This window comes from Pelobates fuscus, chromosome 1 (assembly GCF_036172605.1).
Source record: "Pelobates fuscus isolate aPelFus1 chromosome 1, aPelFus1.pri, whole genome shotgun sequence".
In the NCBI taxonomy this organism is placed as follows: domain Eukaryota; kingdom Metazoa; phylum Chordata; class Amphibia; order Anura; family Pelobatidae; genus Pelobates; species Pelobates fuscus.
Window position 1 is genome coordinate 389,218,153 of NC_086317.1, and position 17,780 is coordinate 389,235,932.

Genomic DNA, 17,780 nt, shown 5'->3' on the forward strand with positions numbered 1-17,780 from the left:
GAGGGACCTAATCTTGCAGACTTGCCAGAGCGGCTGTGTCAATTCGGCTGTAAAATGGGTGCCTCGGTCAGACAGGATTTCTTTAGGGAATCCTACCCGAGAGAACACCTGAACCAGCGCATTAGCTACCGTGTCTGCTTGGATGTTAGATAGGGCTACAGCCTCTGGGTACCTGGTAGCGTAGTCCACTACGGTAAGAATGTATCGCTTACCGAAGGGACTAGGGGTAGCCAGTGGCCCTACTAAGTCTATGGCAACCCTGCTGAATGGCTCCTCTACAATGGGCATATTCACCAGGTGTGCATTAGGGTGGTCACCTATCCTCCCTACTCGCTGACACACATCACATGTATTGCAATAGGTTCGGACATCAGCGTGTACCCCTGGCCAGAAAAATGTGTGGGTGATGCGGTGTAGGGTGCGGGTCACAGCTAGGTGACCTGCTAACGGAATGTCATGTCCTACCTTCAGTATCTCTTGGCGGTATTTGTGGGGCACTACTAGCTGTCGCCTATGCTGTACCTTTTTCTCAGTCAAGCGATACAGCTTCCCTTTCTCCCGTAAGAAGGTTTCATTATCTAGCCCGCCGCCTCCGGTCTCTGCCCTTTCTCGGTATTTTTGCAAAGTCGGGTCGGCCTTAGATTTGGTCTCAAAAGTAGCTGGGGTGTCCCAGGGGATGGGGCCTAAAGGGTCAGTCCAGGTCGGGGTAAGCCTTACCTGTGTCTCCCGTACTGGTGAGGGTTCTCGCTGCATCTGTGCTTGTGCTCGAGTAGTCACTGGATTCGCCTCATTGTTGTATACTGGAGCATAGGCAGAAGTCATGGGGCCCAAATTGTTGCCCAGTAATACTTCCGCAGGTAAGTTATCCATTATGACCACGTTCACGGCCCCTTTCCCCGCTCCCCAATCAAGATGTACTTCAGCGGTAGGAATCTTATAGACAGCCCCCCCCCCCCATTGCCACTCTAACAGCCACAGTCTGTCCCGATCGTTTATGTTCCAGTACCAAATGGCTCTGGACCAGCTTAAAGGGACACTCCAGGCACCCAGACCACTTCTGCTCATTGGAGTGGTCTGGGTGCCAACTCCCACTACCCTTAACCCTGCAAGTGTAATTATTGCAGTTTTTCATAAACTGCAATATTTACATTGCAGGGTTAACTCCACCTCTAGTGGCTGTCTATTAGACAGCCACTAGAGGTCACTTCCTGGGTTCTAGCACAGGTTTCCTGTGCTAGAGCGTCGCTGGACGTCCTCACGCTGTGTGAGGACCTCCAGCGTCGCTCAAAACCCCATAGGAAAGCATTGAAATGATTTTTCAATGCTTTCCTATAGGGAGACGTAATGCGCATGCGCGGAATTTCCGCGCATGCGCATTAGGTCTCCTCGGCCGGTGAGCGAGATTAGTCTCGCCCACCGGCCGACGTAATCACTAGGAGGAGCGTCGCGTAGGCGGAGACAGCGGCGAGGGACATCGCCGCTGTCCCAGGTAAGTCACTGAAGGGGTTTTCACCCCTTCAGTAACCGGGGATTGGTGGGTGGGAGGGAGAGGGACCCTCCAGTGCCAGAAAAACGGATCGTTTTTCTGGCACTGGAGTTTCCCTTTAATGGTAGCCCCAGTGTCCCTTAGCCCCTCGGTAAGGCGACCCTCAAGCCATACCTTCTGCCGGTGATGTTGGCGATTATCCGAAGCAGCATATACAGGATCAGCTTCGTGCAGCGGTCCCAAATATTCCTCCATAGGGGCCTCTTGGTTAACACAGAGTGCCCTGGCAGGACAAGATGACCCAGGAGGGTAGTTATAATTGCGGGAGGTTTGATGTGAGTTAAGCGGGCAGCTTGCCATGAGATGCCCTGGCTGCTTGCATCTGAAGCACGTTGGTCGGGGACGGTCAGAGGGGTTGTTACGGTGGTGGTCCCGAGTACCGTATCGGCCCAGTGGGTATCGGAGCTCGGAAGTCTGTGCGGGGAGGCGTACGGTAATTGTCTTTGTGTTCGACTCGTGCCGCTGTTCGGTAGTTCGTAGGTTCGTGTAAACGGGAATCATAATGTTCGTCGGCTAACTTAGCCGCTTCTTCCAAGGTAGCAGGTCGTCTGTCTTGCAGCCATTCCTTTCCCTGTTGCTCTATGCCATTATAAAAGTGTTCCAACAGGAATAATTGCAAAATTTCCTCAGCGGTCACAGCTTTACTTACTGCTCTTCTCATTCGGTGCGCCCATTCCATATGCATATCATTGGGCTTCTTTTTCGTTTTTCGAAATTGTCGGCGATACGTGTCATGAGTTACAGTATATCGCCGCAGGAGTGTGTCGTTGACCAGCGTGTACTGGGTCACTTCCTCAGCAGTCCGAAACGCTTCCAGTGCTCGCCCGTATAACTTTCCAGACAATATCGTGGGCCATTCTTGGTTGGGGATCTGGTGCAGTGCTCATTCCCACTCGAAATCTGCCAAATATTCGTCAATTCCTGTCTCGTTCTCCAGGAAAGGTCTAAAAGCCGCATAGGGTATCTTTGGCCTCCCGCTGTTCTCTGCTGGAATTACGATCGATAATGCTTCGGCGTTGCAGTGTGCAGTCACTAGGCTGAGCTCGTGGGCTCTAGCCTTCCGTATGTCCTCATCTGTTTCTGCCATCAGTTGCTGTACCAGTTCCATAGAGGGGTTCGGCCCGTATAGTGAGAGCCTCTCCCAAACAATCCTGGTCTTTTCGTTACTACTCGTGCTCGGGGTTTCTGCCATTGTGAAGCTTTGATCCAGTTTGGTTAATTCTGCGATCAGTTCCCTCCTCGGACGGTTGCTGGCGTTCCCCTCTCGGCTTTCAAGTAAATCCTTTAAGGTTGTGCGTTTCAATTTGTCATAAGCGCTCTCCATCCATTCGGTATCTCTCCTAGGATATCCAGGACAATCCCGCCGCTGCCACCAAATGTTACGGTTACCCTCAGGCTAGCTGAAAGCTGGACCGCTTGGATGATCTGGATCCCAGTGCAGAGAGAGAGAAGAGCTGCTTCAGTTAGTAGTCCATACGAATCCTGTAAATGTAGAACAATCCCACTACCTATTATACAGCTAGGATACTCTTAGTCAAACAAGAACTGGCTTTAATGGCACACAGGGATCGGTATTTATGAAAAATCTCAGGTCCAGGGACAGCCCCCTCTGGACCTGATGGGATACAGGAATGTTACAAGGGATCCACCAATCAGAATACAATGCATCGTTTGAATTTGTTACCGCCCAGCTTGGAGATAATGAATCCAACAGCTTTGGCAATGCAATTATCTCCAAGCGCCTAAACACCACGTTTTTATTACACACAAAAAACAGGTTAAAAATATATAACTTCAACATTTTTAGTTACAACGGGACTTCCACCATTCATTCTATAGCCCCGGTCTGGGTGTAATAGTTCACAGAAGAGTGCCTCAAACCCACGAACCATATCCTTAGTTTTGTTGTTACAAAGTCCGTTCGCATATTTGGTCCCTGAGCCTGAGATGGCGGCCATGTTTTTGAGTCATTCAATGGGCAGCGGGACCTCGGCATCAAACTCGTGGAACGAGTACCGGCCAGAGTAGTACACAGGGCCGGACTGGGGATACAAAGCAGCCCTGGAAAAAAAAATCTATGCCAGCCCCATAAGTCATTGCGCCATATATTGTTGCATGTAATATGTAAGGATATGTCTTGCCACCCCAGATAATAGAGTAATATATATATATATATATATATATATATATATATATATATTGTTTTTTCTAATTTAATATATTGGTCCTTTCAGAGTAAAACATTTAATTATACAGTAAGCATACTCACATGCAGACACAGACAATCTCACTGACACACACAAGCTCATTGATACACAGCCTCATAGACAAACAATTTCACTAATATACATAAGCTCATTGACATAAAAACACAAGCTCACTCACTAGCAGGCACACACACACACACACACACACATACACATGCAAGCAAGCAAGCTCACTAGCAGGCGCACACACACACAGCTTAATGTAGTGGTTCTTGTGTCTATAGCCTGTCCCTGCAGGCTTTTGAATGTAAACACTGACTTTGCAGAGAAAAGGCAGTGTTTACATTGCTTCCTAGTGACACCTCTAGTGACAGACACTCAGACGGTCACTAGAGGCGCTTCCTGTGTCAGTGCGGATTGGCTGAGATCATCAAGCTTGATGATCTCAGTCATAGAGGCATAGACCAGCACGACGTTGGGAAAAAAAAAGGTGAGTAAAACACTATTTTTAAAAACACACACAGACACCACGACTGACACACACACACACACCACGACTGACACACACACACACACACACACCATGACAGACACACACACACACACCATGACAGACACAAACACACACACACCATGACAGACACACACACACACCATGACAGACACACACACCATGATACAGACACACCATGACACAAACAACACAGACAGACACACAGCATGACACATACAGACACACACACACAGCGTAACACAGACAGACACACACACAGCATGACACAGATAGACACACAGCATGACACAGACAGACACACACACAGCATGACATAGACAGACACACACACGGCATGACACAGACAGACACACACACAGCATGACACAGACAGACACACACACACAGCATGACACAGACACACACACACACACCGCATGACACAGACACACACACACAGCATGACAGACACACACACACACACACCATGATACAGACACACCGTGACACAGACACACGACACAGACAGACAGACAGACACACACACACAGCATGACACAAACAGACACACACAGCATGACACAGACACACACAGCATGACACAGACAGACACACACACACACACAGCATGACACAGACAGACACACACACACAGCATGACACAGACAGACACACAGCATGATACAGACACACAGACACACAGCATGACACAGACAGACACACAGCATGACACAGACAGACACACAGCATGATACAGACACACACAGCATGACACAGACAGACACACAGCATGACACAGACAGACACACAGCATGATACACACACACAGCATGACACAGACACACACACAGAATGACGCAGACACACACACAGCATGACGCAGACACACACAGAATGACACAGACAGACAGACACACGGCATGACACAGACAGACACACACACACACAGCATGACACAGACAGACACACACACACAGCATGACAGACACACACACACCATGATACAGACACACCGTGACACAGACACACGACACAGACAGACAGACACACACACAGCATGACACAAACAGACACACACACAGTGTAACGGATCACCTGGCACCCCGACTGAGTACCTCCGTTAATGGATGCTCCTAGTGCTTCCTGAGGACTCCAAGCACTCTGGCAGACACCACAATCACCAAATCCGAGAAACCTTTAAATTCTCCCAAGCATATGAATGCTGTAGACCATTGAATAGGAACCATACAAATAGGCTTGTACTCCTAGCAGTCAACTGGAACAGCATGCAATAAATCCTTCCCCCAATAATGAGACGACACTTCACTTTGAGGGTAAAACAGGAACTCTGGACTGGCTCATCCAGCCTGGCTTTTATTACAAACAGATACATACAGGACACTCCCAGGGGGAGGATGAAATTAACCAATCACATACATGGTTCAGCCCACACATCCCCTCCCCTCAGATAACATTAAACCCAATTATCCGGTACACTTTTCCAGCCAAGTTCTGGATGTACCCCAAAAACCGGGGGTATACCTTTAAATCCAGCATTGCTGGATAGCCCTTATTCAGGGGGACAACATTTCCAAAATTCAAGTCATTCGGATGAATGGTTCGGGAGATATGAGGTTCCAAAGATTTGACCGACCGCATGGGTAAAGTATCCGAAAACAGTTCCATGCATTTTGGCCCTGCGGTCGGTCACAAACAAGTGAATGAAACAGACGAATTACTGGTGTTATAGAGACTAAGGGGGATTCGCATGAATCCCCTAGTTCGTGAGTTTCTTTCTACCGAACGGCGGGCCGTTCGGTAGTTTCCCCACGAAATCCTGGAAGTCTGGAGGTCTCAGCGGTGTTTGCCTAGTCGAGTGTCCGATTTTAGTTCCAGACGCTCGACGGCAAAACACCGCTGTTCGGTAGTTTAAGATGGCCGCCGCTACGTGTTCGGCTCCCGAATGGCGGCCACCCAGAGGACACAGACCACACTGCACTGATTGCCAATTACCCGTTTGCAACATTGTTGCAAACGGTAATTGGAGGCACACTCATTCCTGGGTGGTCTGGTTGTTCGGTAGTTTCACTCAATATACTGAATGGAGTGATTCTACCGAACAATCAGATGAATGCTGCATACAAATCACCCAGGTTAAACTTAACACATATATGAATACATATATAATATGAAAGGCAATATACTGAATATGCTTCACAGTCTTAAAGGGACAGTAGTCCCAAAAGTCCCAATCTGTCCATAGATGAGTTTAAAAGGGCCAGCAACAGCAATATACAGTATAACAAGCCCAAATATAAATCTTTAAATGTACCAGTTTTCCAGGGGCCATAGTCAGCGGGTAAGAGGCAGGCAGCCAGGCCCCTCCAATGGCCAGTGGCGGGGTGGGTTCCGCCACACACAGCATGACACAGACAGACACACACAGCATGACACAGACACACACAGCATGACACAGACAGACACACACACACAGCATGTCACAGACAGACAGACACACACAGCATGACACAGACAGACAGACACACACACACAGCATGATACAGACACACACACACACACACAGCATGAAAGACACACACACACACACACACACACACAGCATGACACACACACACACACACTCCCACTGACATACATACTTTTTGGTACCTGTGGGTGGGCAGCCTGATAGCTGTGCTGGCGGCCGCAGGGAGAACTTGAAAGGTGGCCGCAGGGGAAGCTCTTCATGAGGCCGCTGGGGGAGCAGGCTGTTCTGTCTCTGCTCCCCCTCCCTTGCGTGCAGCTTAATGAGACCGGAGCCTATGACGTCATATTCTGGCCCTGGTCTCTTTCTAGCGCGCGAGGGAGGGGGAGCAGAGACAGAACAGCCAGCTCCCCCAGAAGAGCCTGCTCCCCCAGCGGCCTCATGAAGAGCTTCCCCTGCGTCCGACTTTCAAGTTCTCCCTGCGGCCGCAGGTCACCCCGGCCCCAGGTGCCGACGGCCCACCGGGAAATTTCCCGGGATCCCGGTGGGCCAGTCTGGCCCTGGTAGTACACGAATCCCCGCTCTCTGGCTGGATGTTTCAGCTGTTCGGTAGACGAACGTAGACCACCGTGAAGGGGGTACTTAACCTGCGGTTAACCGCAACTCTCAACATTCTAATTGAGGCCACACGCCAGGCTGTAGGTGGTCCCAGTTTGTGACCCTTTCGGTAGTTTGACTATCGGGAGATACGGCACGAACGGGGATCCGTTCATGAGAAGAGTACAGGATGCAATTACCGAAGCCATATATAGCAAAGGGCAACATAATGTTTGTCTGTAACAGTTTTGTAACACCCCCGGAATATGGATCATGGGATGCTCCTATGTCATTTGGGCCAGGAGGCGTGAGGCGGTCTGGCCCAGGGGGGCGAGTTGTTGGATCTTACGCTTTCTTGAGCGGAGGTTCGGTGGTTTGCCACCAGATGCATGAGGTGCGGCTCCTCCCTGACCTGGTTCAGCTGTCCCGCCTCCTGGGGGTTCCGAGTGTTTGTCATCCATTTGGGGTGGGTATGACCTGGGTTCGGTGCTCGTTTGGGATTTGTGTTGACCGTAAAACTGGACATGGCACGCATTCTAGTTTTCTTTCCAGATGTCTACCGGGTCTGGGCTGAGGTTATCGCCCGTTATTTCTGGCAGCGCGCCCAGCAATGTGAGTGCCCTGTTGCGCTGCCGTCGGAAATTAAACAAGATGGTTTCTAGGTTTGTCTTGGGGGCTTGGGGGATTCCAGTTCGCCATAGGGTTATGAGCAGGATGCGGCCTAGCTATTTCGAGGGGATGGGGTGCACTTGATGGAGGTTGGACTCGACCTCTTTTAATCTCACACTGCACAAAGCGGTGGAACAGGCCATGGATGTTTTTGGTGGGGTTCCCCACTGATTTTAGGCATAAAACAGTGGGGTTGTGGTCGGGGGTATGTCCTTGCCAATTAAGTTTGAGGTGGTTATGTTAATTATGTGGAATGAAGTGAACAAGTTTTAAGGTCTCAACCTCCCCTGCTCTAAAGGGTTAACCTTAGGTTACCTGTTAGGTCGTGCCCACTGAATGAGGAAAAGGTCGTCTGGTGGTAAGCATTGGAAGGAAAAGGAGTTTGTGCCGAGGGGGGAGGTGAGAGGAAGTGGTACATAGGCTCATGGTCAGTTTATTGGCAAGGACGGTTGGGTTTCACTGTATGACACTATGTGTTAAATTTAATGTTAAGTTATTGTTATTTATGTTTTGACGTTTGGTTATATCAAAGAAAAGAGAATATTAAAATAAACTATGGATGTGTTATACAGTAATTATCATATGTTATAATAAGTACTGTGGCCTGTTTTATCCATACTACATTGTCTGTCATTATTTGGGTGAATTGGGTTGGTTTATGTTATTATGCTGCATCGCGATTTCCCACTACGAACATACATGTCATTCAGACCAGGCGCTGGCAAAACTACCAAATTTCGTCCTAACAGAATGAGTACAGTTTGTCCATTCTTGTTGGGACGACATTCTGAACTTTTTGTTCGGATTGTTACATAGTTACATAGCTGAAAAGAGACTTGCGTCCATCAAGTTCAGCCTTCCTCACATATGTTTTTTGCTGTTGATCCAAAAGAAGGCAAAAAAAAAAACAGTTTGAAGCACTTCCAATTTTGCAACAAGCTAGGAAAAAATTCCCTCTTAACCCCAGAATGGCAGTCAGATTTATCCTTGGATCAAGCAGTTATTACCCTACATTGAAAGATTATATCTTTGAATATTCTGTTTTTGCAAGTATGCATCTAGTAGCTGTTTGAACATCTGTATGGACTCTGATAAAACCACTTCTTCAGGCAGAGAATTCCACATCCCGATTGTTCTTACAGTAAAAAAAAACTTTCCTTTGCCTTAGACGAAATCTTCTTTCTTCTAGTCTAAACGCATGACCTTGTGTCCTATGTAAAGTCCGGTTTGTGAATAGATTTCCACACAATGGTTTGTATTGGCCTCGAATATATTTGTATAATGTTATCATATCCCCTCTCAGGCGACGTTTTTGTAAACTAAATAGGTTTACATGTGTTAACCTTTCTTCATAGCTGATATGTTCCATTCCTTTTATTAATTTTGTAGCCCGCCTCTGCACTTTTTCTAGTGCCATAATATCCTTCTTTAGAACAGGTGCCCAAAATTGCACAGCATATTCAATGTGTGGTCTTACCAGTGATTTATAAAGAGGCAAAATGATATTCTCGTCCCGAGAATGAATGCCCTTTTTCATGCATGACAATACCCTACTGGCCTTGGCCACTGCTGATTGACATTGCACATTGTTGCATAGTTTGTTGTCTATAACAATTCCCAAGTCCTTTTCGTGTGTTGTTATCCCTAATTCGCTTCCATTAAGGGTATATGTTGCTTGTGTATTCTTTACGCCGAAGTGCATAACATTGCATTTTTCAACATTAAATTTCATCTGCCATTTGAGTGCCCAGTCCTCCAGTCTATCTAAATCCCTCTGCAGCAAAGTAATATCTTGCTCACATTGTATTATTTTACAAAGTTTTGTGTCATCTGCAAACACTGAAACGTGACTTTCAATGCTGTCTTCAATATCATTTATAAACATGTTAAATAGAAGGGGTCCCAGAACAGACCCCTGAGGGACACCACTTGCCACCTCTGTCCAGCTTGAAAATGTACCATTAACGACAACTCTTTGTACTCTGTTTTTAAGCCAATGTTCTACCCAAGAACAAGCATTTTCATCTAGACCGATTTCCTGGAGTTTGAACACTAATCTTCTGTGTGGAACTGTATCAAATGCCTTGGCAAAGTCCAAATAGATCACATCCACTGCAACACCCTGATCTATACTTCTACTTACTTCTTCGTAGAATGCAATCAAGTTAGTTTGACACGACCTGTGCTTCATAAAACCGTGCTGATTTTTGCTGATAACCATGTTCTTCTCAAGGAATTCTTGAATATAATCCCTTAATAACCTTTCAAATATTTGACCAGCCACAGAAGTTAAGCTCACAGGTCTATAATTTTCAGGCAAGGATTTTGAACCCTTTTTAAATATAGGAACCACATCTGCCTTCCTCCAATCCTCCGGAACACTTCCTGAAAGAAAAGAATCTTGAAAGATTAAAAACAGAGGTTCACTTATTTCTACACTTAGTTCCTTAAGTACACGTGGATGGATACCGTCAAGCCCTGGAGCTTTGTTTATATTAACTTTCTTTAGTTGCTGCAGCACCTTGTCTTGAGTTAACCAATTACAATTATTCTGCAAGTTTTTAGTAGCAATCATTTGCACATCTATTGCCATGGGTTCTTCCTTAAAATATACAGAGGGGAAATAGTTATTTAAAATTCCTGCCTTTTCCTGGTCTTCATTGACTAACACCCCCGTTTCAGTTTTTAGTGTAGCTACACTTTCATTTTTGGGTTATTTAGAATTTATGTACTTAAAAAATGCTTTAGGGTTGGTTTTGCTCTCTTTAGCTATCATTTTTTCATTTTGAAGTTTAGCAAGTCTAATTGCCTTTTTGCACGCATTATTTGCTTCCTTATATCTTTTATAAGATGCATCTGATTTGTCCGATTTAAATGCTTTAAATGCCCTTTTCTAATTTTTAATCTCTTGTTTTACTTTTCTAGTAAGCCACATTGGTTTTAATTTGTTTCTTTTATATTTATTTCCCAATGGTACATACTGAGAAATGTACCTTTCTAATATTTGTTGGAAGATGATCCATTTATCCTCAGTGTTCTTTTCACTAAAGAGTTTATGCCAGTCAATATATTTTAAAGCTCAATAGTTGCTATAGCGTAGAGAGGGATATAGTTGTGGTCTTTCCTAATTTAACTGTGCGAGATTCACAATAATTTTTCATTGGCACACTTACGGTGCCTTTTGAAGGTTGGTCTGTGTCCCTGCTGATCCGGAGCTAGTTCTGTTCGGTCCGGAGATGCTGGGACATACACCCCAATTTAACCTGGCCATAGGTAAGACCAGACGATTTTTGTATCATATGGTTTTTCTTTTCTTTCTTTCTTTCTCTCATCTTTACTTTCCTGTTAACCTCTCCTTCTCTCTTACCTAACCTTTTTACCCTACCCCTGGTGGGGGGGGGGGAATGGAGGCGATCAAGTGGCCCACAAAGCAGTGATCAGGGGCACTCTGATATGAGAAGCGACGTTGAGGAAAAAGCGAAAAACCCAATTATTAACATCCCTCTTAGCCTCCTTGAGGAAAGCGGAACAAAAACATAAATCCGACCCTACCCCAGCCAGTAGAGCAGCGGTACGGAACTCGAGGAATTTAGTTTGAGACGTCTTATTGGAAGATACAGTAAGAGCCATGGTATGGTCCAAACTGAACTATTATGAGACGGCCAACAAAATGGACACGCTATTAGCAAGATCCCTTCGACCACGACAATGGGGCGCACACATCACGAAAATTAAAGACTCATCAGGTAAGTACCGAATGAATCCCAGGGATATAGCTGCCGTCTTTACTGAATACTACACTAGACTATATAACCATACCAGTGTAGATATACGGGGTACCCAAAGCGAACTAGAGTGGATTAGAGGGTTTCTAAACCAGTTGGATCTCCCAAGGCTGCTTGGACCGAACTCGGAGGTGCTGCTAAAACGGATCTCAGCCGAGGAAGTGGATGCAGCCATTTCGGCGCTAAACATCAATAAAGCACCAGGCCCGGATGGCTTTGATGGCAGCTACTACAAAATCCTGCGAGAAGAACTTACGCCCTACTTGGAATCTTGGTGCTACGATCTCATGGAGGGGGGAACACGAGACAGAGACATGTCCCTAGCGGACATAGTTTAACTTCCGAAGCCCGGAAAGGACGATGCATTACCAGAAAACTTTTGCCCGATATCCCTGATAAATCATGACTCTAAAATTTTCGCAAACATTCTCGCAAGTAGGCTGTACCCGTTTCTCCCACGGTTAGCCCACCCAGACCAGGTGGGATTCGTGCCGGGAAGACAACTATTCGAAAACATGAGATGTAACATCGATCTCATCTGGAGTCAGGCCGCTAAGGGCACTCCTACCCTGGTCCTGTCTCTAGATGCAGAAAAAGCTTTCGATAGGGTTAAATGGACCAATTTTTTCGAGGTCTTGGACCACTTGGGTATCCCGCCTGGTTCGTTACTGTGACTGGTTCGTTACCAACATTAGAGCGAGCGGGAGCGAGAGTCACGCCGTTCCAACTGAGTAACGGCACCAGACAGGGTTGTCCTCTTTCGCTGTTACTGTTTGGCCTATCTCTAGAACCCCCTGTTGCAGAAAATACGGGCCGACCCAGACATTAAGGAAATCAGGGTGGGAGGAAAAAATACGTAGTTTCAGGATTTGCCGACGATGTTCTCCTAACACTTACGGACCTAAAAGATTCTATGGCAGCGCTAACGAATGTCTTGAAGGATTACAGCGATATAGCAGGATCTGAAGTAAATTTAAACAAATCTAGCACACTCCCCATAGGCATGACCGAAGTGGACGCAGCATATATAGGGGAGACCTACCATATACATATAGCGAGGGACTACATCAAATATTTGGGCATTAGGTTGATGGCAGATCCCACTCAATTATACCAACATAACTACACACCATTGATTCACACCTTGATAAGTGACATGGAAAAATGGCTGGACAAGCCGATTTCATGGATTGGACGGATACATTCAGTGAAAATAAATGTCCTTCCCAGAATATTGTTCCTTTTTCAGGCCCTCCCGGTCCGAAAGACTAAATCCAATTTGGGGACACTCCAACAGGCCATAGGCAGGTTCATATGGCAGAACCTAGAGTCTCACGTAATGTACTTTTCAGGGCAAAGAACAGAGGGGGATTGGGCCTACCGAAGCTTTATTATTATTACACGGCAGCGCAACTAGCCCAGATAGCATTATGGCACTCCCCCCCAAAGGAGAGAAGGTGGCTGGACTTGGAGTCCTCCCTTCTGGGAACGGACTTGCCAGAGTTCCTGATGTGGAACCCCAGGGAGTATAGACCGATTATCCGGGTGGCCTGCCGCGCTATATTAAATTCCATTAATATATGGGATGACACTGCTCTTAAATACGGCTTAGCGTCCTCCCCTTCTCCGATGACCCCGTTCCTGAAGAATAGAGAATTCCCCCCTGGAATAGCGGCACGGGATTTTAGAGGCATCGAAAACACTGGACTGCAGAGATTGAAACATCTCTATGAAGGCAGTTCAGTGGTGACTTTTGAAGCATTGAAAACTAGAGCCCTGTGAAGAAAATGGACTTTCTCCGACCTTTTCCTTCTATTTTTATGTGTTATTACCTTTGTTTTTTGCCTAAATTGGATTATTAGTTCGGCAGTTGGAAACTACCGAACCCCGACCTCCTCCTGGCTTGTTATGTTCAAAAACCCCGACAATTAAGTGTCCCCTGGGTGGCCGCTGTTCGTATAGCCGAACGCCACGTGGAAAAGAAAACAGCGGCCATCTTGTTCGCACGAGGAGAGTCAGCGGGACTTGGTCGTCGAGTGTCTGGAACTAAAATCGGACACTCGACCGCACGAACTACCGAACTCCAGCTTCTCCTATCTACCGAACAGCCAGAAGAGCGGCATTCGGTAGTTATGTTCGTACAGACCAGGGGAACAATCGCTACTATGAGCCAGGAGGATATATTCGGTATTTTGACCGCTTTTCACCCTTTTCCCAATTGACCGACCGCACACGCTGAATTTGTGGAACTGTTTTGGGCAGGAGCCTCGTGTGTGGTCGGTAAAACAGGACTTCCACACTTTTTAAGAACCCCTGAACCGATCTGGGTGAAATTTGGATATGTTTGCCTCCCAGATCGGGGCTATCAGGGGATATGTATTTTGTGGGGATAACTTGTGGGGAAAGGGGTGTTCTAACTTTTGGGGAAAATGTGTGCCCTTTGCCTGGAGATAATTGATTTACTCCTTAACTTATCTCAATATCTCCCAGGCAGAGGGAGGGCGTGTATTAGTAAAATACTGTACAGTGATTGGTGAATGTATTTGTTTGTTCTGGGACATCCTCTTGCATGAGGATCCCCCATAAAAGCCAGCATGTTTCAATAAAGCTTTAGTTCTGTTACACCCTTTATGAAGTCTTGGCTCATGTTTGGGGAAGGAATATTCTATCTACTGGGAAGGATTGTCTGGGAAGCTGTATTCATCTCTACCCCCTGCTGGAGCTATAATCACTAATACTCAGCAGTTGGGAAAGGAATAGGAGACCGCAGCACCATCACCACTGCAGGTCTTAACAAGCCCCATTGAAATTGTTTGACTATTTTCGATACATGCAGTTAAGGGATTATGCACAAAACATGAAAATTAAGAAAGCTGCCTTAACACAACTTACATTCTTCGAGGGAATGTGCCTTAAAGAACAGTTCCCGAGCGGGCTAAATTCCTGTCTATACACCCAATTGAGCACACACACACAGGAATTTGGATGGATTACATATACGGAGCAGTGGGAGGTGGACTTGGGTGAGGAATTGGAGGGCATAGAGTGGCAAGAAATTTGGGAAGCCGCAGCAACGTCCTCTGTGTGTGTCTCTCTACAGGAACAATCATTTAAGACCCTATTTCGATGGTATACTAATAATTCTGGGAAGAGCTTTGGTGTGCCTTGGGTGCAGGACCGGCCCAAGACATTGTGCTGCCTGGGTCTAAGAATGAAATGCTGCCACCCCCAGCCCCCCGCAGCAAAACAACGACCACCAAAACTCACCAACATCTATTATGTTATGCAGAGTGTATTTGTGTAGTCATGGGCGTCCGCAGGAATTTTTGCAGGGGTGGAGGGGGGCATAATTGTAATGACATCCATGCTTGGTCCCTGCTTTTTGACAGTGTCATGAAGGGGAGGAGCATAGTCATTATCACATAAAGCCAGGGTGAATAGCGTTTTCACAACTATGGTGTCAGGAATACGTTTGTATTCCTGACACTATAGTGTTTCTTTAAGCAAATTAAAGGAACATTCTGAGCACCATAACAACTTAATCTAAATGAAAATCCTATGATGCCAGGAAGCCCCTGGGTGCTCTCTTTCCTTTAAGGGGTTAAACCGCTCGCTAATGGTTTAACCCCAAAGGCTTCCTCCAGCTCCAGATTTCCTGGTCGCTCAGTGGTATTCGGCTTCTGAAATGGAGTGTCAGGAAGTGCAGATTGACGTCAGGCATGGGTGCTACAGATTGGCTAGAGTGGTCAGTTGACGCACTAAGCCAATCGCTAGTTCCCGGTTCATAAAAATGTTTTACTTTTTTATGAATGGGGAGCTACTGATTGGCTTAGAGTGCCAGCTGACCACTCTAGCCAATCAGTGACATCCCTCCCCAGCAGCACTCTGTGCTTCCTGACTAGTGATGTCGCGAACACGACATTTTCGGTTCGCGAACGGGAACTTCCGCAAACGTTCGCGAACCGGCGAACCGGGCAAACCGCCATTGACTTCAATGGGCAGGCGAATTTTAAAACCCACAGGGATTCTTTCTGGCCACAAAAGTAATGGAAAAGTTCTTTCAAGGGGACTAACACCTGGACTGTGGCATGCCGGAGGGGGATCCATGGCAAAACTCCCATGGAAAACTACACAGTTGATGCAGAGTCTGGTTTTAATCCATAAAGGGCAGAAATCACCTATCATTCCTAAATCACAATGGATATGGATTGACATCTGACATATGACAAATTGACACCTTGACATATGGATTGACACCTGTCCTCAGAGACCCTGATACACACTGACACAGAGCAGAATAGGGACTGTTCCCCCTAAATAGGGTCACTTGGCAGATATGGATTGACACCTATCCTAAGGATCCCTGATACACACTGACACAGAGCAGAATAGAGACTGTTCCCCCTACATAGAGTCACTTGGCAGATATGGATTGACTACTGTCCTCAGAGACCATGATACACACTGACACAGAGCAGAATAGAGACTGTTCCCCCTACATAGGGTCACTTGGCAGATATGGATTGACACCTATCCTAAGGATCCCTGATACACACTGACACAGAGCAGAATAGAGACTGTTCCCCCTACATAGAGTCACTTGGCAGATATGGATTGACACCTATCCTAAGGATCCCTGATACACACTGACACAGAGCAGAATAGAGACTGTTCCCCCTACATAGAGTCACTTGGCAGATATGGATTGACACCTGTCCTCAGAGACCATGATACACACTGACACAGAGCAGAATAGAGACTGTTCCCCCTACATAGGGTCACTTGGCAGATATTGATTGACACCTGTCCTCAGAGACCATGATACACACTGACAAAGAGCAGAATAGAGACTGTTCCCCCTACATAGGGTCACTTGGCAGATATGGATTGACACCTGTCCTCAGAGACCATGATACACACTGACACAGAGCAGAATAGGGACTGTTCCCCCTACATAGGGTCACTTGGCAGATATGGATTGACACCTGTCCTCAGAGACCATGATACACACTGACACAGAGCAGAATAGAGACTGTTCCCCCTACATAGGGTCACTTGGCAGATATTGATTGACACCTGTCCTCAGAGACCATGATACACACTGACACAGAGCAGAATAGGGACTGTTCCCCCTACATAGGGTCACTTGGCAGATATGGATTGACACCTGTCCTCAGAGACCATGATACACACTGACACAGAGCAGAATAGGGACTGTTCCCCCTACATAGGGTCACTTGGCAGATATGGATTGGCACCTGTCCTCAGAGACCATGATACACACTGACACAGAGCAGAATAGAGACTGTTCCCCCTACATAGGGTCACTTGGCAGATATGGATTGACACCTGTCCTCAGAGACCCTGATACACACTGACACAGAGCAGAATAGGGACTGTTCCCCCTACATAGGGTCACTTGGCAGATATGGATTGACACCTATCCTAAGGATCCCTGATACACACTGACACAGAGCAGAATAGGGACTGTTCCCCCTACATAGGGTCACTTGGCAGATATGGATTGACACCTGTCCTCAGAGACCATGATACACACTGACACAGAGCAGAATAGAGACTGTTCCCCCTACATAGGGTCACTTGGCAGATATTGATTGACACCTGTCCTCAGAGACCATGATACACACTGACACAGAGCAGAATAGAGACTGTTCCCCCTACATAGGGTCACTTGGCAGATATGGATTGACACCTGTCCTCAGAGACCATGATACACACTGACACAGAGCAGAATAGGGACTGTTCCCCCTACATAGGGTCACTTGGCAGATATGGATTGGCACCTGTCCTCAGAGACCATGATACACACTGACACAGAGCAGAATAGAGACTGTTCCCCCTACATAGGGTCACTTGGCAGATATGGATTGACACCTATCCTAATGATCCCTGATACACACTGAGAGAGCAGAATAGGGACTGTTCCCCCTACATAGGGTCACTTGGCAGATATGGATTGACACCTGTCCTCAGAGAC